Source organism: Bemisia tabaci, chromosome 8, assembly GCF_918797505.1.
Source record: "Bemisia tabaci chromosome 8, PGI_BMITA_v3".
Lineage (NCBI taxonomy): Eukaryota > Metazoa > Arthropoda > Insecta > Hemiptera > Aleyrodidae > Bemisia > Bemisia tabaci.
Genome location: NC_092800.1, coordinates 40,280,781 through 40,305,968, shown reverse-complemented (window position 1 = coordinate 40,305,968; position 25,188 = coordinate 40,280,781). Strand labels below are relative to the sequence as shown.

The following is a 25,188-nucleotide window of genomic DNA, read 5'->3' as shown; positions in this document are numbered from 1 at the left end:
CTCGGCTAGCCAAAGCGGGTTCTCGAAAATATTTCGTCCCCGAGAATGGATTCGACCCGCAGGTGTTATCTTGAGGTAATACCCGTCATCGAGGAGTCTGCCATTTCTCCGCCGGGCGGCAAAAACCGCGTTCGGGCGATTCGGCTCTTGGTGGAGTTACGCGGGTTTGCAGCTCCGCGCTGATGGGCTCTCATCAACGTGCATGGCCGATGAACGGAGGCAATAGAGCCGGCGCTGTTGTGCTCTCATTGTCCGCATTCTGATCATTCCGTCGTCGGTGCTTTGTTGGAGGGGGGGTGGGGGATGGGGGATGGGGTGTGTTTTGTCGCGGGGTCTTGATTCGATTTCGGTGAGCTAATATCGGCGACCCCGTTCTCGCGTATCGTTTATTCACGAGGACCCCACTGCAATGAAACTGCGAAAAGAGCTTTCCTCTGACGGGTGTGTATGAATTCTAGATGTTTTTCCGTCCATGGAGCTGTTGCACAATTTTCTCTTGACTGGGTGGATTTAACCCGAATCAGCGTAATTGCATTTGGACCACGTTTAGCAGAAAGGAACTAAGCCACATCAGCCATCGCCAAATTTAACTCGGCAAATCAATATTTTGAAGGAGATATTTTGTACGAATTCCTTTGGAAATTTTAAGGAATGTGCTGCGTACCATAAAGAAATTCACTGAAATTTTAAAAAAAAAAACTCGGAAACCCGTTTTCATTTAAAAAAATTAAGTTGCCCGATTAAATTTGGCAATAACTGAAATGCCTTTGTTCCTTTCTGCTTAACGCGGTCCATTTCACGTTGCCCAATTTAGAAATCATTTTTAATCACCCATCTGGTGAAATATTTCTCAAATATCATTTCTGTTCCTATTTCTTTTATCATTGTAGGTAAAATCTTGGATGATGTCTAGCCATCTGCGATTGGACTACAATCTGCAATTGGGAACTACAATTTCTAGCTAAGTTCAGGAACAACGTATGAGGGGCTTGGAGGACAAGGAGGATATGTGCAGTCTTTGAAAAAATTCTGATATTGATGATTTCAAGTAAAACTAGTCTTGATGCATATTATGTAAAAATTCGCTCTCAAATTCTAATTTTTAAGCATCAAAAAGTCATTCCTTTTAAATTTTCTCCCAGCCATAAGGATCCATCTAATTGCGAAACTTCAAACATGTGCATTTCTCAAAATAGCAAAAACTGCTCTTATGCGCCGTGTCCTCCAAGCCCCTCATGTTTGCTGTTGGTTTCCTTACGGAGATAGGTGCTTTCGTGGGTGAGCCAGAAATTGTATTTTCTGATTGCAAAATGTAGTCCAATTATAACTTGCTCCTCATTCTTCTTTGGTGTTATGGGTTTGACTCCCTCTCTTTACCTTAATTAGTTAGTTAGTTAATTTATTTAGAGACATTCAGCATCTTAGGCTATTAATTTATTTTCAAAGAATATGAAAGATGAGTGCGTATACAAAAATTCAGATTTTTAAATTAAGAGAGGCAAAAAGTTTTAGTATTTTGGTCGTGATATTGGGTTCATCGCAAGTTAGTGGGTTTGTATTCCTTTCGACTGTTGGTAAGTAAATCTGTGAGATGAGATCCCTGAAGGCAGAGCAGTCCACAATCACGTGCTTGACGGTGAGAGGTGATAAATTGCAGAAGTTATAGATGGGTTTATCTTCTCTGCAGATGATGTGATTGTGACTGAAAAATGTGTACGGGATCTCTACAATACATATACCGGGTGTCCGTAAAGTAACTGAAAAGTGGGTATAATTTTTGAACCAAAAAAGATAGAAGGTCGCGGTTTGTGGCATTCTTCATCATCCAGAGGGGGAAATTTTTCGATGGGGGGTTTTTCTTGGTGGACCCCCCTGGGGGGCCCCAAGGGAGGGCAACTTTCAAAATTCAAATAGCAACCCCCATTTTTTTAGACATGGTTAAAAAGAACTTAAAAAGACAAGAAAAATGACGCAAATAAAATTAAAATCGGTTCACTCGTTCAAAAGTTACAGCCGGTCAAAATTTTAAATTGACCACTTTTCAAAAAATCACCGTTGAGCTCCCAATTACCGAAAAAACAAAAACAAACCTGGAATGAAAAGTTTGAAAACTGCCCTTTAAGGCAAGGAAAAACAACTGACGTTGTCACAAGTTTGGATGGCATTGTTTCAAAATAAAATTTCGGAAAATTCAACATGGCGGCAAATTTGAGGAAACGCGAATAATGAAAAATTCCAGAAACTGTTATCTTTCAAATACCCTCTAGTTTAAGGAAATCAATGGTATCAACTTTTTTTCCTTTATTTGGCCAAGTAAGAGCAATAATTTGCTGACTTTAAAGTTGTCAAGCGGGACGCCTTCAATCGTTGGAGTATGCGACATCACATGCACAGGATTAAGTGTGCTGTCAAAAAATGAAGCCGATGTGAAAAAGCGCTCCTCCTTTGGGATGCTTTAGTAATGTTCAAGGTCCTCATCCTCAAAAAAGAAGAAAAGAGAAATTAAGCAATTTTTTTATTATTATTATTTTTTAAAGTGGAAGTTCTTATACCTGATGCTCTTTTATTCCGTCAAATGTTCAAAGTTATCTTCATTTTGCTGCAAACAATAGTAAATTTACAATAGTAATTGCCAACTAAATCAGAACGCAGTATGATCAAGAGAACTTAGCATACTGATTTCAGATTCGTAAATAGTGTTACCGATCAGATATTGCATCAGATATTACCTAAAATATCGGTTCCTCAAATCGTGAGGTTGAGGCTGTCAATAAGATAATCTCAACTCAGATAATAATCATGAGTAGAACGGCGTTTTCGGAATTGAAAGCGTAGCAGATATCCTTCTTGCCAACTTGGAGTGCCAGGAATTAGAGAATCACAATTATTCTTGCGTTTTCAATTTTCAGATAGAGAAATGTCAAAAATGTCAACCGCCCCTACCCCATCAGGATATACCATGTTTTTTTTGGCTCACCTAGTTTGTGGGTAAAAATTGCTTAATTTCTCTTTTCTTCTTTTTTGAGGATGAGGACCTTGAACATTACTAAAGCATCCCAAAGGAGGAGCGCTTTTTCACATCGGCTTCATTTTTTGACAGCACACTTAATCCTGTGCATGTGATGTCGCATACTCCAACGATTGAAGGCGTCCCGCTTGACAACTTTAAAGTCAGCAAATTATTGCTCTTACTTGGCCAAATAAAGGAAAAAAAGTTGATACCATTGATTTCCTTAAACTAGAGGGTATTTGAAAGATAACAGTTTCTGGAATTTTTATTATTCGCGTTTCCTCAAATTTGCCGCCATGTTGAATTTTCCGAAATTTTATTTTGAAACAATGCCATCCAATCTTGTGACAACGTCAGTTGTTTTTCCTTGCCTTAAAGGGCAGTTTTCAAACTTTTCATTCCAGGTTTGTTTTTGTTTTTTCGGTAATTTGGAGCTCAACGGTGATTTTTTGAAAAGTGGTCAATTTAAAATTTTGACCGGCTGTAACTTTTGAACGAGTGAACCGATTTTAATTTTATTTGCGTCATTTTTCTTGTCTTTTTAAGTTCTTTTTAACCATGTCTAAAAAAATGGGGGTTGCTATTTGAATTTTGAAAGTTGCCCTCCCTTGGGGCCCCCCAGGGGGGTCCACCAAGAAAAACCCCCCATCGAAAAATTTCCCCCTCTGGATGATGAAGAATGCCACAAACCGCGACCTTCTATCTTTTTTGGTTCAAAAATTATACCCACTTTTCAGTTACTTTACGGACACCCGGTATGTATATCGTCTCCAGGGCCGGATTCACCTACTTGCCGCCCATGGGCCGCCTGTATTTTTTCGCCCCATTCTCATTCGTTTTGAAACATCAATAGATCGTATTCGATGGTTTGATGTATCGTTTGGTTCAAAACAATAGAACATAACCTCGAACAAAAATTTTAGGATTTAATTTGGAAAAGCTGAAAATGAGAAAATTCCTAACAATTTCACTTTTCATTGCCATTTGGTACTCGAGAGAATAAAAATTCGATCACGTGAGACCCATTACCTCAGATTTCTAAATTGACTTTTGAGGCTGTGATCATATTGTGTGCATATTGAACCAATCGATATCAATATAATCTCACCTGTGTGATCTGTCGAATACCATCTAGAAAAACAATCAAGTCAACGTGCCGGAGGGAGAGGGGTGTATGAAACGCGTTTACTCCTGTTGGGCACACTTTTTGTGAAAGCCGTGTCAACACCAACAAAAGTTCAGTTCCGTAAACCCATCCCTGTTTGGACAAGGCCTTCCATTTTTAAAAACGAACGAAAAAATTATGAAAGAACAAACATAAATGTGGTTAATAATTTTAATTTCCACCGCCGCGCTGACCGCACTGTGTTGGCGCAATGCGTGAAGTATTCAGGCAGTCTTGTAGGCGCTATGCGTTTCACGCCGACCGCTGCTGACCACACTGTTTGGCGCAATACGTGAAGTATTCATGCAGTCTTGTAGGCGCTATGCCTTTCAAGCCGACTGCTGCTTACCGCAGTGTGTTTGACGCAATGCGTGAAGTATTCATGCAGTCTTGTAGGCGCTATGCGTTTCATGCCGACCGCCTCACCGCTCCGTTACAGGTCAAATTTCGTGTTTGGTTTCTCTCTTGACTCGACTAACTAAAGGTGTTGTCTCTTGTATCACCGAAAAACGACAAAATTAGAAATTACTATACCTTCACTCTCAGGAAATGAGAGATTTCGTCGCCTTTTCTCATTTGTAATTTATTTTCTGAATCCGATTTTTTTCCTCTCTTTTTTTGATACCTACATTCAATAAGATTGCAAAATTTGCCGCCATGGGCCACGGCCCATGTGGCCACCCCCTTAATCCGGCCCTGATCATCTCTGAACTTAACCTAACCTAACCTAATCCATCATGTTTACTTTTCGACTCTAAAAGCACTCCAGTTCAATTGATACGTCTAGACTAGGAACTTGTAGGTGGACGAATTTAGAGCGAGGGCACTTTCTTAGCAGGGACAGCGTCATCCTACCAAAGGGACGGGATTTTTCAATAAAAATACGGCCGGGAGCCGAGGCGAGTGCCGAGTCGGAGTTTGCTTTGTGTCAGAGGAATGTCCAAGCCGGTCCCGACCCCCTCCTCCCATTCCCGGACCCCCCCCCCCCCCCCGGCCTGAGGATGACCCGTATCACGAGCCGCCAGGACCAAGTTTCAAGTTACGCTCCCCCCCCTTCGCGAGCCCCCTTCTTGAACCCCCCCGGATGCGGAAGCAGTCACTTGTGACCGGCGTCGTAGATCTCTGAAAAATTCCTCAAACTTGGGCCCGCGGAGAGGTTTCACTTTGAAAAGTAAGGGCAGTTTGCCGTCTTGCTGAGGAAAAGCGCGTGACTTTAAATGTTGCCGAATTTCTTTGAAAAAATACGACTTTTCTGGAAAACTTATGAACTGTGTTTTGTGGGGAACTTATGTTTTCTTTCATGTTTTTTGATAATTTTATTCGCAATTTAATATGAACTGTCTAAAAATTAGAACATAAAATATTTATAAAATAATAGAAATAATATAAACAAGATTTTGTGACCAGCGCAGCTGACACATTCGATGTCTCCAATAGTTCGCTCACAACAAAACAAACGCTCAGTTTTTATCGGGACAGCCTTTGTAAGTAAAAGTTAGCCTTTCTGGGGCATAAAATCGCCAAAAATATGGCAATATTGCGCTGCGCGTTAGGCAGTCTCATACTTGGCCTTTTACTGAAGACTGTTTCAATAATTATTTTCTCTCGGCCGCGCGCGGGAAAAGATGATGGATCTGATGAAAGGGGGTACGTGCGGCTTTATTTTCCTCATTCTCGAGATACTCTTGGTGTGGTTCGTGTCACTACTTCATTAGAACCGTCACAAAAAACGTAAACAAGGAACAAGGTGTGTAAAAAAACTCACGTAAAAATCAAGAGTGCTCTGCAGTGTTCAAAACTCACCTTTGAGTTTTAGGAGCCATGTGGCGCATCAAGCCCGATTTTTAGGCGCCATTGAAGATTTTTAGGGGCAAAATTGACTTTTTGCCTAAATATTACGGCGCATTTAGTGAAAAGTTAGACGCAAGATGTTTTCGTAACAGAACTAGTAAGTAGCTGTACCTTCGGGAAGACAAAGGCACTAAGAATGAAATCGTGAAGAATAGAAAAAGCAAGCTTTCACTTGTAGTGCTGAAAATTCTGAGTTTTTTCAATTCAAATAGATTTGTTTTTCTTTCTTTTTGTGACTTCCTGTGAAAATCCAGATTTTTAAGGGCCACGTTGGCGCAGAGCTTTCATTTTTTAGGCGCCATGGCCGATTTTTAGGCGCATTTGGCGCGTTGGTGCCTGTGACTGCTCTGTTCCCGGGATTCGCGCACCCCTTACTGGAGGTTTCCAAAGCGATTTGACTTCCAAAACACTCTCTGGACTCGAAAAATCACCCTCACCGCTACGATAATTCGATGAAAAAACTTCAAAATTACGACCGAGATAACGAAAAATGCAAAACAATAGAAGTCTGTTGCTTCTCAGAAAATTTGAAGGAAAAAAATATAACCAAGCCATCTTTGGGCATCGTGTACTCTGCTTTCTACGTCGTGTCCCTGTGAGGGGTTAGAGAGGAATCAGAAATGAAATTGAGCTGATAATTTTTTTGTCCACCCACCTATACTGCCGCGCAAAGGAAGAACGCCGTATGAACCTTTAGGCGTTGCCAAAGTTCCTTTAGTGAATCACGAATTTTCGGGAAAATTTGTAAAAATCTTTCTTCCAACTTTTCTGATAATTTTTCTCGAAATTTTACCTCAAGCTATTGGAAATTTCTCACCGGAAAAAAGTGAAGTTAATTTAACATTCTTGATGTGAAAAAAGTGTGCGAGAACTTATATAATGCTGAATTACCCGCTACAGCAGTCACTTTAGCAGTTTCAAGATGTAAAACTAACTGCTGTGGCGGGTATTTCAGCATTTTTAAAGTTCTCGCGCACTTTTTTACATCCAGAATGTTAAATCAACTTCACTTCTTTGCCACTGATTCATAATTTTCCTCCAAAATAAACATTTTATCGAAAGAATGGAATAATCCATGCAGAACGTGCAAACATTTCAAAATCATGAGTTGAAAAACGCTAACTCTGTGAGTTTAAATATTAGAGCCTAAAACACAGCAGAGCAGCGTGCTGCCGGCACTAAATGCGCAATTGCGCACTGGCGCCTACAAACCTAAGTGGAAACTTCACGCTTTGCGCAATGCTTGAAGTATCCATTTAGGTTTGTAGGCGCCATTGCGATGGCCTGCCGGTCTCCCGCCTGGCCGCCGCAGCGTGCCACGGCGCCTCAAGCAACTGTTTCACAACAGATGTGTTGCACAGTATCATACGAAATTGAAGGCGCTCCAACATGTTAAGAATGACAGTCATCTTTTAAGAGTGCGGAGCTTTCCTCTCAAAATGAATCAAGATACTATGGCACAAAAAGAGAGCGGCCGCCCAAACGTTTACTGAGTCCTAGCATCCGGTACTAATAACGTTTAGCATAATTTTTGGATTTCATTAGAGAAAAAAGTGAGAAACAAAATCAATGCTATTTTCACCTGATCATATATGATGGACAGTTTGTTGACTGTAGATCGTAGTGTATGTATGACTGATATGACTCATCTATACATGACTTAACAATTTCGGGGTGAGTACTAGAGACTTTTTTGTTAGGAGACTTTCTGTAAATTAATTGGGTTGAATCACATTTGCTAAACCGATTTCCTAACACGTTTGTCATGAGACGTTACTGGGCAAATCTAAATTTTCTAAACATAACTTACTACATAACTTCTAAAAATATCACAAACAGCAGGACGGACCAGGAGACAGCGTATATATTTAAGTATTCTCATACATCTTCCTTAACTGAGTCGCTGAATGTCTTAAAATTATAATAACTAAGTAACTTAACCACAATTTCACGTGAAACTAAATTCGCGCTACGGAAATTGCTGATCGAAATTATCTCCTGACCAAGATATTTAATGTTTCTAGCCCGGTAGTTTGTAACTACCGGGCTAGTTGTGACCTCCACCGCGGTAGTTCTCGTAACTACCGCACGGTAGCTTGCGCTTTTATTTTTAACTAGCCTCTAGTTGTGTCGGCTACCCTATTTTTTTCCTTGTTGTGATTTTTGTGATCGGGCAATTCAAATTCCCCCTAAACAGTGTGAAATAATAATATTTCTAGTTATGTGACACGCAACTTTTTAAAAGGCTGATTTCTTGGCGTAGTTGATCATTTTCTTTATAATAAGCAATCTGAACGATTCGCAAGATGTCATAGCAGTTTATTATTTGAATACATTGGTAGACCCTGCTTGAATTTACGCCAAAAGCTTGTTATAGCTCAAACAAAAGTTTCAGTCCTCTATATCGAAAGTTTGCAACCGCCGATGTACCTTTCCTAGAATAAGTTCGCACGCAAGTCGCCCTAAATTTGAGTTGGGCATAAACAATTATTATCACACCAAATTTCTGAGTAAGCCTCACTGACGCATCCTCAAAAATTTAAAAACAAGAAAAGTCTATGATAAGATATTCAAAATTCGGTTTAACCTTATGATGTATATATGCCAACCGTAATGCAACTTTACGGTCCTCTCTTGATCCCAAAATGAGGAATACCACTCAAAACTTTTTTTTCGGTACGAGTTTTCCCGAGAGATTTTTCCGTAAAAATTCAAAAATTGGATTTTTCGACCCGACTCGTCAAAATTGTTCCGAAAAACGCCCCCCTGTAGAAGATCAAAATTCTCAAAAAAAAAAAACAACCGTTCAGACGAATCACGAGAAATCTCCGATAAAATAACACAGCCGTAAAACTTCTGATAAACAGCGGTGGATTAGCAACTTCATCCCCTTTTTTACGATTATTTTTTCCGAGGGCGGGGGGAAGCGGCTCGGTTCGGTTGAAATCGGTCATAATCCAGGGAGCCCGGCGCGTGATGCCCCAGATAAGCCGCACAATAAAGATTTCCAAAAGCTCTCCCGGCTGACGTGATGCGCCCGCACTTACAGTTCCACCGTTAATCCATCACCCGAATCGGCAGAGCATCAAGTACCAACAATGAGATGAGAGCCATGCGTGCTGATAAAAACCTCCCCCCCTGCTCCGCCGTCCCGCGGGAAGTATAACCACACGGGGCAGGTGGGAAAGGAAGACGTTCGCCGAAGACGGGTCGGAGAAGCTTCTTAAGTAATCTTACGTGTCATTCCTCCTAATGTATGAGCCATTATTTTCGCGATGCCCTCCCCCTCCCCCCCCACCCCCGCGGTATCCGCTCCTTGTTTATTAGAGTTCCTTCCATGACGTCGTCGCAGGAGCGTTTTATTTCTTAGCGCACTTTTTCCCTCCTCCTCCCCCCCGATCCTACCCGCCCCCCTCCCTTTTAGGAGTCATATTTCGGGGAGGGACTCGTGGCTCGTAAACGCGGGTGAGTATTTACTTCCTGTATTATTCAGCGTTTCCTCCTTGAGAGCAAGCGAGGGGCATCGTCTTGCATGTTTACGAGGCGGGTCGCGGTCGCTGGGGTTGTGTCGGGTCAGTGGTGCGGAGAGGCCTCCCCCTCGTTCGATGCGGGGGGGGAGGGGGTCTGGGCAGCCGAAGGGATGAAGTTGGCAACTCGGAGCTTCGTCAATTTGAATAAGATCATCGGTATCTATCGATTCTACATCTACACCGGGAAGAAAAAGTAACCGGCAATTTGGGTTAATGGTCTACTAGACAAGGTACGAATTTAAGCATTCTGATACACGTTTCTGAACCAGAATTTCACGTAAAACGCGATGCTTGCATCAAAAATTACTGAAATTAATTCCTAACTGAGATATTAATGTTTTAATTTTACATTGGTCACGGGGAGTTGAAATGGTTCGGTCACAAGCAACACAATATTCTACACGAGTCGCATCGCGCACCTCAACGGTTTTGGTAGGCTTTTCTATGGGAAATTGTTCATTTTCCACCCTTTACTGTTCCAAGTGTAAACAATTTGCTATAGCTGAGCCAAAGCGTCAGGATTGAGATTGGCATATTTTCGCGTCGCAGAGACTGCCACTGTAACGTTCAGTTTGCAATCTGACGTACGTGTACAGACCATTGTGTGTTCATGGGAGGGAGTTTTGAATTCACGCGACAAGAAACATTAAATATCTTGGTTAGGAGCAAATTTCAGTGATTTTCGTTGCACGAATCGTGTTTTTCGTTAAATTTTGGTTAAAAAAACATGTATCAGAAAGCCTATCCTCGTAGCTTGTCTAGTGGTTCATTTAGGAGTGTATTTCAGACTTTCCCAGTGCGCTCATCGTGATTTTTGAGACCTTTACTTTCAGCAACTACTCTTCGTTTTGCTCTAGGTGAAGTTTGCAACAGGCCCATCCCTGAGCATAATCATGGTCAAAAATTTTAGCTTTAAAAATTTCCTTCAATTTACGAGGTAGGCAAAACACAATAATAGAGCACGAATAGTTGCCTACCCAGAAAATGTTACACGCTTCAGTCCGTATCATGTAATGTTTTAATCCTGGCCCTGTCTAGCGATGCATTAGCGAGCCCTCCATCTGGAAGTGGGTTAACGTTGCAATCGACGCGGTGTCGACAGGAATCACAGGAAAGAAATCACATGAATCCCGAACTCGCCATTTGATTTTACGGCCGATCCCAATCGCGGTAGTCGTTACTTCTACGACCGCGACGAGGACGAGAACGACGGAGACGGCACTTCAATCGGAAAACGAAACGCGCGACGAGATGCAGATATGAGAATCTACGGCCGCAACTCGCAAGCACAACAAAGATACCGAACGCCCGGCCCAGGAAGCGATAGGCACAGGGTGCTCCGGAAACAATTGACATGCAGAACACATTGAATATCCTAAAATGGGTCTGTTGCGAACAAGAGATACAGCCAACTGAATATACTTCTAAAGTGTAAATTCGCTCGAAAATCACGTTGGACTCGTCAGAAAAGTCTGAGATCCACTCCTTAGCGCGCAATCTGCGTAGTTTGTAACACGCTTTTTCAAGTTTCCCGGTTTCAGGACATTCCGTCAACGATTTTTTGTCCACGCACCTGTTTTGTCCAGTAGTTTGCATCCATGCGTAAAATAAGCAACAGTGGTTTGGTTCGAGCATTATATTTAAGTCCGATTTTAAAATTACATATATATCGACAATATCGAAATGAGAAAATTTAAAGAGAAGGAGGTGTTGTTACATACGGTACCTCATTTTTGAAATGAAATGTTACTTTCTTCTTGTAATTCATCTTAGTAAAACCTAGCAATCATTTGTAAAACATTTTCAAGCGATGGCATCGATATTAATCTCAATGAGTCGTGTGTTGAAAGGAACTGAACAAAAATGAATAAAAGAGGGGAAAAACCAAAAAGCACGCAATCTTTCGTTTTAACACATTTGTACATTGATCTGTTAGAATCAAATCCGTCCAATTTTGAGCGTTTTGTTGCGCTGCAGCACAGTATAGGCACAAAATATGAAAGAAAAAATTAGAGGGCATTGAGAATCATTAAATTTGACACGGAATCACCTTAATATTTACAGAATACACAATATATTTTCCTTTAATACACATATTTTTTCATCAATTTAAATGAGAATAGTCTATGCAGAGTGTGCAAGCATTTCAAAATCATGAGTTGAAAAACGCTGACTCTGCGAGTTTAAATATTAGAGCCAAACAGAGCGGAGCGGCGTGCAGCCAGCGTGAGAGGCTCACTGGCGCCTACAAACCTAGAGGGACACTTCACGCATTGCGCAATGTTAGAAGTATCTACTTAGGTTTGTAGGCGCTAATGCGCGTCTCGCGCTGGCCGCCCGCTTACCGTGCCGCGGCATGGCACCTCAAGCGACTATTTCACAATAGAGGTTTTCTCAAAAAAAGCTCTCAAGTTGAGGCCAAAATGGAGGGAATATCCCACGCTATCCTGAGAGTCCACCTCTACATCAAAACAAACTCTCCATGCAAAGATAGGGAGCAAATACATTGACAGCTGGCTGCCACATTATTTGGGAACTCTAAAACTGAAAACACGGTATCACTGCTAATGTATTTGCTCCCTATCTATGCATGGAGAGTTTGTTTTGATTTAGAAGTGGACTCTCACGATAGCGTGGGATATCCCCTTCATTTTGGCCTCAATTTTAGAGCTGTTTTTGAGCTTGGGAGATGATTTCAGAGAAAACCAGTAACACCATCGTGTTTCTCGCGAACTTCTTCCTAAGAATCATCAGTCAAATCGCAAATTCCTCACACATGCAACATCTCCATTATCTAAAAAATTGGAGACAAATATTCATAAATTTACCAGAAAGTTCGTGTTTTATCGAAGGAAATTTGACAACACCTGAGGGTTCATACGGCATTCTTCCTTAACGCGGCGGTATACAACTCACGTAGAGTCGTGCGAGTTTGAGCAACACCCTGTAGACGCATATAACGGCGGCAACTAACGTAACGGCGAAGGGCTGCACCAAAAGGCAGAGAGAACGAGAAGAAAGAAAATGATATTTAAGTCTACAGTGCCCCCCCCCCCCTACGAGGGCCCTGAGGGGGGGGGGGGTAATGCTTTTGCCGAAGGGATACGGTGACTCGGGCCGTGGAATCGTTCATCGTTTATCGATCCTGTCACCAATTTACGATTACGAGTTTGACATCTCTTTCGATTCCTCGAATGTCGATTATGAGAGCTTAATCGATGCCTTCGAACAAACTAGATTGCTTTATTACGTTACATGATAGGCAGTGGCGTGGCGTGAATTGCGATACATCGATTGTTATGCCCTTTCAACCTATGGTAAAGAATCGATTAAGGTGTTCGCTGCGAACACCCTGTTTATCGATCCTTTCCCGTAGGTTTAAATGGCATAACAATCGATTTATCGAAATTCACGCCACGCCACTGCTATGATAGAGCTTCATCGATACGGATCCGTCCCAATAAGATATCGCGTCGAGGGATCGGATCGCGATGGCTGGTGATAGAAAAAGGGTGAAATTAAGTAGCGAAGCTCTTTCATACCGCTTGTTGCAACGCGAAACTACTCAGGACTGTGAAAAAGCGAGTTCTTAAGCACTTGTGGAAGTAGTTCGTTAACATGTGCTTCCGCGTGTGAGTGTTTTTTCCGGTGTGTTTGATACGGCTGTGCGCTGGTGTGAGTGCGAGGGAGTGTTTTCATGGCGTGCTCGATCGAGAATTATTCGCGGAATCTGTCCCTCGCGTTTTTTTTCGTTTCATGTTTTTCCTCTCTTTTCTATTCTGCCTTGCTTAGGAAGAACGCCGTATGAAAATTTGTAAGTTGCCAAATTTCTTCCAAGAAAACTTTCGTTTTTGAGAAAAGCTATAAATATTTTCCTTTGAAATTTGTTGGACTTTTCGGTGGAATTGCGAACAGAATTATCTGACAAATTGGAGGGAAAATATTCATTAGCTTACCAGGAAATTCGTGTTTTATCAAAGGGAATTTAGCAACGTCTAAAGGCTCTTACGGCGTTTTTCCTTAGCACAGCAGTATTGCAGAGTGCGTTCAACTTCGTGCTGGATTTTTGAGGTTGCTAGCCCGTGAAAGGCCCGCGTCTCTTCCTTGCCCGAGGGCCGTGTGAAGTCACTCGGCTTGTAGTCGCGGTCTTCATCACGGTTTTCGCGGTTGAAGCTGTAAGGGTAGAATAAATTTATGGGAAAATTTAAGGGAATAATGCACATAAATTAAAAAAAAGAAGTGAAGTACGTTCTGCAATAAGGATGTACTGTTTCTGGCTCATTTAAAAACGCCTATATCTGCACAGGGAAACTATCATTAAAACCTTACTTGACAGAAAAAGTTGTATTGAAAATTTTACTATTGTGAGCTTATGCCCCTTTTCTTGTGCGTAATCACTTACTCTCTGGAAAGTCAATTGCGTCACCAGATGAGTGTGAGGAACATTAAAGCGCCTTCATTTTGACAGATGCCACATGGCCATCCGTCGGGCACGAATAGTTGCATCAAGGCGTTATAACCAACTATGTATCGTGTTGGTAGGTTATTAGGACGTATTTCTGCCAAACGGAACAAAGTGAATTATGACGTGAGCCCTGTTTTGCATATACTCTTATGGATCTCAGGGCTCACGTCTTAGTGCACATAGTTCCGTTTGGCAGAAATACGTCCATTAGATAGACACAGTAAACCGTGATTAGCCTAAATGCAATTTGCATCTCGAAATTTTCTTTTCTATTCTATTTTTCTTCTTTTTTTCCGGACAGACTTTTATATTACTTTTCCTTGAAATTTTTAAAAAGATTTGTTAATAAAAGTGCTCTAGAAATTTCAAAGAGAGATGTGCATGAACTTTCTAGGAATTTCTTGATTTTCGAAATAATCTGACAACATCATCCGAGTGTTGTTACGACGTTTTTCCGTTGTCCGACGTTGTTTACGACTTCAGAATCGACTTTTGAGCGCATTGCAAACGACTTCTTGCGGTGGTATTAAAATTCACGGCGCTGATAAGATGCCTTGCATCTGCTTTCGGAACGTAGCGTGGGCGCAATTTCGGTGAAGTTTGCAATTTCTCGGATCCGGAAGCCGGAACAACGGAGTCGGTCTGTAGAGCCGGTTTATCCGTTAGTGGAGTTCCAGGCATGCTGCAAATTCAATTCTCATCCGTAATACATATTTAATGGCAATCTAAAATAATGGGTCCGTTGCAAACAAAAGATACCGTTAACCGAGAAGAGTTCCTACAGGTAGAATCGCTCAAGAATCACCTTTAGGACATCAGGAAAGTATAGGTAAATCACATTCCGAAACGCACGATTTGTGGCGTAGTTTTAATTATAAGTATCCAAGTGTATAACTATAACGGGTACTTTTTACGCAGTTGCAGTATAACTGTCGCAAATGGTAAATAAAATCAGGCATTTTTTCAAATGCCTGGGCAAATAGTCAAATATTTTAACTGAGATTGAAATTCTGATTATTTTTCTCATTTTAAACAAAATAATTGATTGCTTCTGCAAGAAAAACATTTTGGTAAAAATTTGCATCAAACAAAAGTATTTTGAACGATTTTCAGCTCCTAAACAGACACTCATCTCGAAATTTTCAGCATGTCATAAAATACAGAATTTTTAGAATTTCAACATTTAAAAATATGAGAAGAAATTAGAGAGAAAGGGATGGAAAGAATTCATAGGTTTGATGAGTTATTTTCCCAAAAAATATTGAAAACTCGTGAACTCTTCGCCATAAGTTCACAAAATTTTGTAGACCGTCATTTAACTATCTGCCTAGGCATTCGAGAAAATGCTTGATTCCACTATTTGCCTGCGACATAACCATGATGACTGGACCACACAAAGAAGCACTCACACATGAATGTTGCCAATCAATTTACAGCATTTGATTTTCCTATTTTATTATTTTTTATTTCAGTAAAGAAAAACGGGTTACGTTATCATGGGCTTACCACGTCAAAATTTCGTTTGTTGCAAATCGGTTTACAACACAAGCGGCTCGCTTTAGAGGGTTAAAGATTAGAAGGCGTGTCCCTTGGATTGACGAATTTATGTTAAAAGGAACTGCACAACTGAATCAAAACAATCGGTACAATGTCCATGGGGTTTCCGTGCTACGGATTTTTTCTTTAATTTATTTTCTTTTAAATTTTTTTTTTATTTAATTAATTTTAAAATGGTTCTTTTCGCATGATTACGTCCAGTTGAACCACGAATGGAATTGCACCTCCCGGTTCAGTGACTAAACCGCGTTTCATTTTTCGGCACAACAGGAGCACTGCAGGGTGGCGTGCCTCCTTTGAAAATTGCGTCATGCGGCGTGGCGGAATTACTTCCGAGAAGCGGCGCGGCGCACAGTGGATCGAGTCGATGGGAGAAGTCGGACCGAATTCGGAAACTTTAAAAGCTTGTAACACCGTTTGTATGAAACTTTGAGGTTTTAAAAGTGATTTTCTCGTAAGATTTTCTACCAGACGTATCCCTTAAAATTCAACAAGTAAAAGGAGAAAAACAGTAAGAAACGGCCCGAACTGTATGTAACACGGTGGAGAAATGGTGCTGGGTCCACACCATTTCGCGGGGGAAACGAAACCAAAAAGTCTCAAACATTTCAATTAGAGACAAACAAAAATTTGTTTTCAGCTCTGATGAGTGCCAGCATTAGACTGAGGGGAGGGGGGTGTTCTACTTAGGCAGCTTACGTTGGAATTTGCAGCTTGCGCAAGCTCAGTCCCCTCAGTCTCAGTCACCCCCCTCAGTCTCAGTCACCCCCCTCAGTCTTGTACTGGAACTCATTGGAGGTCAAAACACATTTTTTTGACTCTAATTAAAATTTTTAAAACCTTTTGACTTTACTTGTATGTATGAGCCGCTTTTACGGCGCGCTAGGGCGCTCTGCGACGCTTACCCGCCACAGGAATCTGTCATAGTAGAGATCCTCTGGAAGCTGTCATCTTTCTATCTCTTCACGGATGCCCTCTACTCACCGTTTGGCTCCGTTGCCTACCTGGGGAGACCCACTCGAACCCCATCTTCGGCAACCTGGTATCAGTCATTCTCTGCACATGACTTTACTTTAACCGCAAAATGGTGTGGACCCAGCACCATCTCTCCACTTTGTTACATGCCACAAAATGGAGATGTTGCATGTGTGAGGAATTTGCAATTTGACTGTTAATTCTTATGTAAAAGTTCGCGAGAAACACGATGATGCCACTGGTTTTCTCTAGAATCAACTCCCAAGCTCAAAAAAAGCTCTCAAGTTGAGGCCAACATGGAGGGGATATCCCACGCTATCCTCAGAGTCCACCTCCACACCAAGACAAACTCTCCATGCAAAGATAGGGAGCAAATACATTAGCAGGGTTGCCGTGTTTTCAGTTTTAGAGCCCCCAAATAAAGTGGCAGCCCTGTCAATGTATTTGCTCTCTATCTATGCATGGAGAGTTTGTCTGGATGTAGAGGTGGGCTCTCAGGATAGCGTGGGATATCCCCTCCATTTCGGCCTCAACTTGAGAACTTTTTTGAGCTTGGGAGTTGATTTCAGAGAAAACCAGTGGCACCATCGTGTTTTTCGCGAACTTTTACATAAGAATCAACAGTCAAATCGCAAATTCCTCACACATGCAACATCACCATTAACGTAGAAATTTGCAGTTTTTGCCAAAAATGTCATTTCCAACTTTCCTGATCGATTCGGCCCACTGTGCGGCGCGGGAGCGGCGGCGTCCCCGCTGCGTGCAAACTTTATGGCGGCTCCTGAGGCGGGAGCCGGGAAGCGGGCGAGTAATTCTTACGTAATCTGCAGCTGTTTTTCCCGGGCGCGGCCCCTCCTTTTTTTAATCTCGCGGTTTCCGTGAATTATGCACCGGCCCGGTTGCCCCGATGAAATTGCAGGTGATTGCTCCGAGTACGGAAACGCGGGCCGCAAAGAGATATGTCGAGCCATCAAAGCTCGCCTCCAGCCCCGGCGCCCGAGAACCCGCACGGGCAACAAGGCCGGATTTACCGGATTATTCGCCCGGGCTCCCGAACAACGCCACATCAACACCCGAGCGTTGCCGAGTCGGAGACGATGCATTTTAGAGACCCTGACACCGAACGGAGTGTTAAAATTGATAGACAAAGCTACGAACAAGGGAGAAAAACGGAAAATTGAGCGATCTTACTGGTTGAAAAAGTTTATTGTTATGGACTGAGGAAGAAAATGATTGACTAATTGGACGTATTTCTATCAAACGGAACTAAGCGCCAATTTGAGTTCCTTTTGAGGAATTTAGAATCCCAGATAGTGCGTTCTGTCAAACGGACCTAAAAGCCATGAAAAAGCATTTCGAGTACAGGACGGAATGAGCCGGATGCCCGATTTCGCCGCCAATCCAAGCCCCCCTCTACCTTCCTGACCCTATATGGCGCTTAGGTCCGTTTGATAGAAATACGTCCAATTAGAGAGTCTCTCGTGAGTTGCCGTTAGTTAGTCTATTACCTACCTCTTTTGTCATTACAACCATACATTTCCACCAATAGGATCCCTCCATTTCTGTTTGTCTTATTGTTTATCTATAGCTTAATCCATCAATTCCAATCATCAGCCCGCAGGTATTTTAGGCGGATGTAACAGTAACATAGTTAGAATAAGTAACAAAAATATTATGTTATAGGATGGGAAGTAAAACACGAAGTAACACAAGCTGTTGGTTGTGTTTTGTGTGTATCAAGTAAATCTCATGGTTAAGGTGACCAAATCTTTGTGTTGAAAATCGGCGACCTTGTTAAAAATGAGCAGCCAGGTTCCACACTGGATCGCATCGGAGGTAAATCCAGTGCGCTAACCATCCGCAAGTCGCAATTAACCTCCGAGTACAGGGAGGAAAAGAAGAGAACCTAAAGTCGGCAGGACGATTTCTTAATGATCCGATGTCTTGGAGTAACGTACGTTATAGGTCGATTTAACACAAAATTGTGTTGAGCAACCGAGTCATTTGAGTCGATCGACACAAAGATAAGTACACAAATTAACACAGTGTACGAACATTTTTAACCGTGTACTTTCGAATGTCAACGCTCAGATTCGCCTGATGATGATTCATTACCAAACGCAACAAGAAAAGGTAAACGACTCTCCGTGTTAAATGCATCCATGTCCCTACATTGTCGAGTAACACTTTTCTATGCTCCACTATCAATATATTAGATTTGGCTTTAGATTTGACCTCGAACGACCCTAATTCTGCTTGAGTCTTTTATTTTTTCATGAAGAGATGGGAAAGGAAAAAATTCGTTCTCTCGAAAATACTACCAAGAAAATTTGTAAATTTTCTCAGCAATCCATTGTTAGATTTTTCGACCATTGAAAAAAAACAACATTTTACATAAAAACTGGCACGACGGTGTCTGAAAAAATTAAAACCATCGTTCGGAACATCGCGACTTAAAGGGTTGGAGCAACCGCTTTTTTTTCGAAACGCAGCGCTTTTCCGGTCAAGATACGATAGCGGCGGAGAAAAAAGGAGCTCAATTATTCAAGCACACGTGTGCCGAAACTTTTCAAACCCGCAGAGAATGGACTGACCCTCACCCGGTGCCGGGGAAATATTCAAGACCCCTCGGCCCTCGGGGCAGGGGGGCGACGGATTGGGGGAGGGGCTGGAGGAAAGTAAAGGAGCGATTAATCAGCAGTTAATCCGTCGCGATTCGTTCCACCAGAAGCGTCGTCGCCATGTTTCGGCGAGCAGGAAAAATTCTCTCGTATTTTCATCGGATATTGTTGCATTGACGGCCACAACGAACGTCGTCCGTGGCAAGTTCACAAGTTCAGCGATGCTTAAATCGATGGCTAGTCCGTTGGATTCGCATTTCTTGACTTCAGCCACCGCACGGTGGATCGAGCCAATAGGAGAGATCGGACAAAATTTGGAAACTTTAAACGCTTATAAATCCGTTTATACACAACTTTGAGGTTCTAAAAGTGGTGCCATTGGTTTTTTCGTGAAATTTCCTGCGGAACGCATTCCTCGAAAAGTAGAATGTGACGAAATAAACATCAAAATTTGCAGTTTCAGTCAAAACTTTTACGTCCGACTTCTCTGATTGACTCGATCCACTGTGCGTCGGCACTTTAAAAACTCGGCACTGTTATCTTTGTTACAGTGTAATTTATGTTTAGAAAATTTAGATTCACCCATTAACGTCTTATGAAAAACGTGTTAAGAAATAGGTTTAGCAAATGTGATTCAACCCAACTAATTTACAGAAAGTCTCCTGACAAGAATGTCTCTAGAACTCACCCCGAAATGTTTAAGTCATATATAGATGAGCTATATTAGTCATACATACACTACGATCACTTTTAACAAACTGGCTATCATATATGATCAAGTGAAAATAGCGTTGTTTTTGTTTCTCACTTTTTTCTCTACCGAAGTCCAAAAATTATGCTTAACGTTATTAATTACGGATGCTTGGACTTAAAGAGTTTTTGGACGACCGCTTTCTTTTTATGCGTTCTTTTTTTTTAGTATCTTGATTTATTTTGCGAGGAAAGCTCCGCACTCTTAAAAGTTGCCTGTCATTCTTAATATGTTGAAGTGCTTTCAATTTCGTATGATACTGTGCAACACCTCTGTTGTGAAATAGTTGCTTGAGACGCCGTGGCACGCTGCGGCCTGCGGCGCGGCGGGCGGCTGGCCAGGGCATTGGCGCCTACAAACCTAACTGGATACTTCAATCGTTGCGCAACGCGTGAAGTTTCCACTTAGGTTTGAAGGCGCCAGTGCGCTCTTCGCGCCGGCAGCATGCCGCTCCGCTGTGAGTTAGGCTCTAATATTTAAACTCGCGGAGTCAGCGTTTTTCAACTCATTATGTTGAAATGTTTGCACGCTCTGCATGGGTTATTCTCATTTAAAATGATGAAAAAAAAAAAAATGTATTTAAGGAATATATGATGTGTACTTCGTAATTATGAAGTTCCCGCGTCAACTTGAATGATTTCCAAAACACTTTATTTTTTTTTTACATATTTTGTGCTTTTACTGTGCTACAGCGTGGTCTGAACGCTCAAAATTGGACGTATATGACTGTAAAAGATCGGTGTGCAAATGGGATAAAACCAAAGATTGCGTTATTCTTGGTTTATTTCCTGTTCTTGTATTCATTTTTGTACAGTTTTTTTTTTTTTCAACACAACCATAGCTCATTGATATTAATTGATTATTATTTATTTTTATATCAGTGACATAGCTTGAAAAAGGTTTTACAAATATTTGCCACGTTTTAAAAATGTAAATGTTTTTAAAATGAAGTCATATTTTCATTTAAAATAATAATTAAAAAAAAGAATATAAACGGTATATTTTATATGGAAAATTTTAAGGATAGAAATAAAACCAAATATTCACCAACGACAATTTGAAAATATGAATCAAAAGGTGAAAATAAAATTTCATTTAAAAATGAGTTACCATAACAACACCTGTTTCTACCTCAATCTTCTCATTTCGATTTGGTCAGTATAATTTTACGTACGGACTAAAATGTAATGCTTGAACCAACCCTAGTAGCAGAGTTATATAAAAAATTTGTTTTTAAAAGTATAAACTGTAAATAACCACAAGCTAAAGAATATTCATTGTTTATGTAATGGATGTAAAGTTTTTTAGTTAAAAGTTTACATTATAAATAAGCTTTTTATGTAACCCTTAGTATAAAAGTTATATAACCAAATTCAAACAGTGTATAAAATGAATTTTCATTATTCTTCCTGGCTGGTAGCGCACTCTAGTTATGAAGTGTGCAAGTTTTCATATGCGTTACTACCAGGTGGTGGATCATCGTAGAGTTGTGACCTACCTTAAATCCGCGGCGTCCTAGTCGGGATTAGCACCCACGCCTCGGGATGGAGTTGCAATCCGAAGTCCAGTACTTTACCACCAGACCAGCCAGGCTTGATATGGATGGGCCCCTAAATTCAATCTCTTAACTATCGCAGGCCTCTGAGTCCGTAATATGTTTGTTTATTGACGGATTCTTATAATATTTTACCAGACTTTATTATTAATTATTTATTTATTTATTTATTGTTTTTTATTTCATGATGTAATTTTTTCATTTTCATTTTTTTTAAACTCTCTCTCAATTTTTTAGCTCTCTCTTTTTTTTAACTATCATGTTTTTTAACTATCATTTTTCTAACTCTCTCTATTTTTTTTAACTCTCATTTTTTTAACTCTCTCTCTCTCTATTTTTTTAAACTTTATAATTGCGTCTTTTTCCAGTTTTAATTATTTGGGCCTTTTTCTAGTTTGAATTTATGTCGATGTATTTATGTTATTTATTTATTATTATCATCATTTCCTTTTTTCTTTTAAATTTTTATAATATTAATTTAAACATTTTAAAAAAAATTAAAATTTTTAAAATAATATTTAATAATATTTTTAAAATATTAACAAAAATAATTATGATATACTTTAAAAATATTATAAAATATTATTTTAAAAATTTTAATTTAATATATTTTTAAAATGTTTTAAAAATATTCATTGATTGTATTTCAAAAGTACTTTTGAAAATATTTTAAAAATACATGAAAACATTTTAAAAATATATTAAATTTCAATATTTTTAAAATATTTTTAAAATATTGCTGTCTAACTGGGCAGGGTTATGAGCCAGACACGCTACCAACTGAGGTAACAGGGCTCCTCGGATTGTGTGCCGAAATATCCCCTTTTAACTCGTCTCGGAGCCACTAATACCTCTAATAATACCTATCCCACGCAGTCTGTGAGTCGAGGGTGTTCATTGAAATGAGATCATCATCATCATTCATGAAAATGAGATAGGTTTACGTTAAAGTCATTCAGGTCATTTATATAACAGTTATATTAAGCAAATTAAGCAAAAGGATACTATGCGTATAAAGAAAATTTATAAAAACCCTTCCTGAATTATATAAATTTTATATAAACGTTATCTTCTGAAAATATGAATAATTATTTTCATGGGCATTTTATATAAAACTTATATACACGATATAAAAACTTTAGTTAAAATGGTGCTTATATAACCGGTATTAATTCCTTATACGTTTGTCAGGAAGGGGAAAGTGAATCATGCTACTAGGGAAGTCACTGTTGCTTATTACTGGACGTTAACTACTGGTCAAAACAGGTACGCGTGCAAAAAATCATGGACGGAATGTCTTGAAACCTAATAAAGCAAGTCATGTGAAAAGGAGCTAATTGAGGAACGCTTAAGAATACGGCACTAACTTAAAATACCATAATCAAAGGTGCGCGTCTGCCCAAACTTGGCTATCAGGTCTGTAATAAGGGTGCAGAATGGTGGGCACTAAGTTACTAAGAACAATTGGACGTATTTCTACGAAACAGAACTATGTGCATAATGACGTGAGCCCTGTTATGCATACATTCTTATGGGTCTCAGGGCTCACGTCTTAATGCACATAGTTCCGTTTGGCAGAAATACGTCCAATTGGACTACATTTTGCAATTAGGAAATACTGATTCCATCTCGCATTCGTAAAACTTCATAAGTATACGGGGGAACCAGGGGTTCCATACTTTGTTTTTGAACAGAGCCAGTGACCGCAGTTTCTAATTGGACGTATTTCTGCTAAACGGAACTTTATACACTATGACATGAGCCCTGTTATGCATATATTCTTATGGGTCTCAGGGCTCATGTCTTAATGAACATAGTTTCGTTTGGCAGAAATACGTCCAATTGCAAAATTAAATCCAATAATCTGCTTTGCATCATACATGGAAAATACGTAAAGGACATTACAGCAACCTAATGTCATCCATAATATTTAGAACAATTTAATCACAATGAATATAATGATAACAATGCAACTTTATCGAATGAAATAAATAATTTCGGAACTCGGCCTTCGTTTATGGAATCGGGGATTTTTACAGGTATAATGGGTTGCAACGAGTCCTCTTCTTTTAGGAAACTTATTCAATAAATTTAATGAGCACACTTAGCCCTTAGCTACCTACTTAATTACGTTTTATGACGCTCATAAATTAGACTTAAGATCGTCCGACCCGGAAATGTTCGGAGTAAAAGATTTAAAAGCGGTTCACGTGACCCCCCTCCACCAATCCTCCATTCCCTCCTACAAAAGTGCTTTTCGCTAATTAAAGGGGATAGCGTATTAGGGAGAAGTATCTCTCTTGATAGCCCGCATACTTTTAAATATGGTTTCCGTTTGGATCTTCTCTGGCTAGTTTCTGCAATAGGGGAATTCTAATCTTCGATCCGTCATGATGCAGCATCTCACACTAATCGCAGTCCATTGACGCTTTGCGATTCATTGAAACCTCATATAATATAGGTGACTCTAACTACTCGCGTGCGGAGTTTGATGCCTACCTGGCGTTTTGAAGGCGATCTAACCAGACGCCTCCGAGGAGCGTATTAAGGAGAAGTATCTCTCTTGATAGCCCGCATACTTTTAAATATGGTTTCCGTTTGGATTTTCTCTGGCTAGTCTCTACAATAGGGGAATTCTAATCTTCGATTCATCATGATGCAGCATCTCACACTAATAGCAGTATATTGACGCTTAGCGATTCATTGAAACCTCATATATGCGACTCTCACTACTCGCGTGCAGAGCGTGGTGCCTACCTGACGTTTTGAAGGCGATTTGACTAGACTCCTCCTCCGAGGAATCCTAATCCGCTATTCTTAGGAGCAGAGCGATTCGAGCTCACGTGATCTATTGACGCATAGCGATTCATTGAAACCTCAAGTAGGTGACCTTCACTACTCGCATGCAGAGCTTGATGCCTACCTGGCATTTTGAAGGCGATTTAACTAGACTCCTCGGAGGAGGAATCCTAATCCGCGAATCTTGGGAGCGGAGCGATTCGAGCTAACGCGGTCTATTGATGCTCGGCGTTACAAAAATGAACTGCCCTAAATAAAATAGAATAAACGAGGTGGAGATTAATGAAAGAGTAATTCTTGTCGTCAGAAGTGCGGAGGTTATAATGGCGCACATTAATCAAGCTGCGGCCCGGCGACCGCGCAACCATAGTCGCGGAGGAGTTGCTGCCGTCCTCAGGAAAAACGCCGTATGAACATTCGAAAGTTGCCAAATTCCTCCCAATAAAATATATATTTTTCACGATAGCTATTCATAATTGAATCGGTGAGTTTGAAAACACACAAACTCGGAAAAAAAAATTGTTCAGGAAACGCCTAAAACTGCGCAGCGGGCGAAAAAGTTAGTTTAAGAAAAAACATTTTTGGTGCCAAAGGACAAGTACTTAGAGACTTTGTAAAGCACAAAGTTAAAATCAATGCACCATGTTTGATGACAGAGAATTAAGCGTTTAAAAATTTCCTAGTTGGTGTGTTTTCGTTCTCACCGACTTTCAGATACTGATTTTTCATAGTCTGCCCTGAAAAATTCATATTTTTCTACCTGAATAACGCTTGAATATTTATATAACTTGTTGGTACAAGGTATACTGAACCGAAAAAAGAAAACCATAAAATCGGATGGTCACCCGTTTCCCTTGAAATAGCCAAAAATTGGTATGTCCAATGAAATACTTCGCTTCTTCCCTTTTC

The 25,188-nt window shown here is 40.5% G+C and overlaps 2 protein-coding genes across 2 annotated transcripts in view; one reads left to right on the top strand and one right to left on the bottom strand.

The window, feature by feature from the left end:
- Positions 1-25,188, top strand: part of LOC109038362 (uncharacterized) — a 378,939-nt gene that overhangs the window by 292,686 nt on the left and 61,065 nt on the right. The window lies entirely within an intron of this gene.
- Positions 1-25,188, bottom strand: part of LOC140225315 (uncharacterized) — an 82,119-nt gene that overhangs the window by 24,146 nt on the left and 32,785 nt on the right. The gene's annotated exons all lie outside the window — the stretch shown is intronic.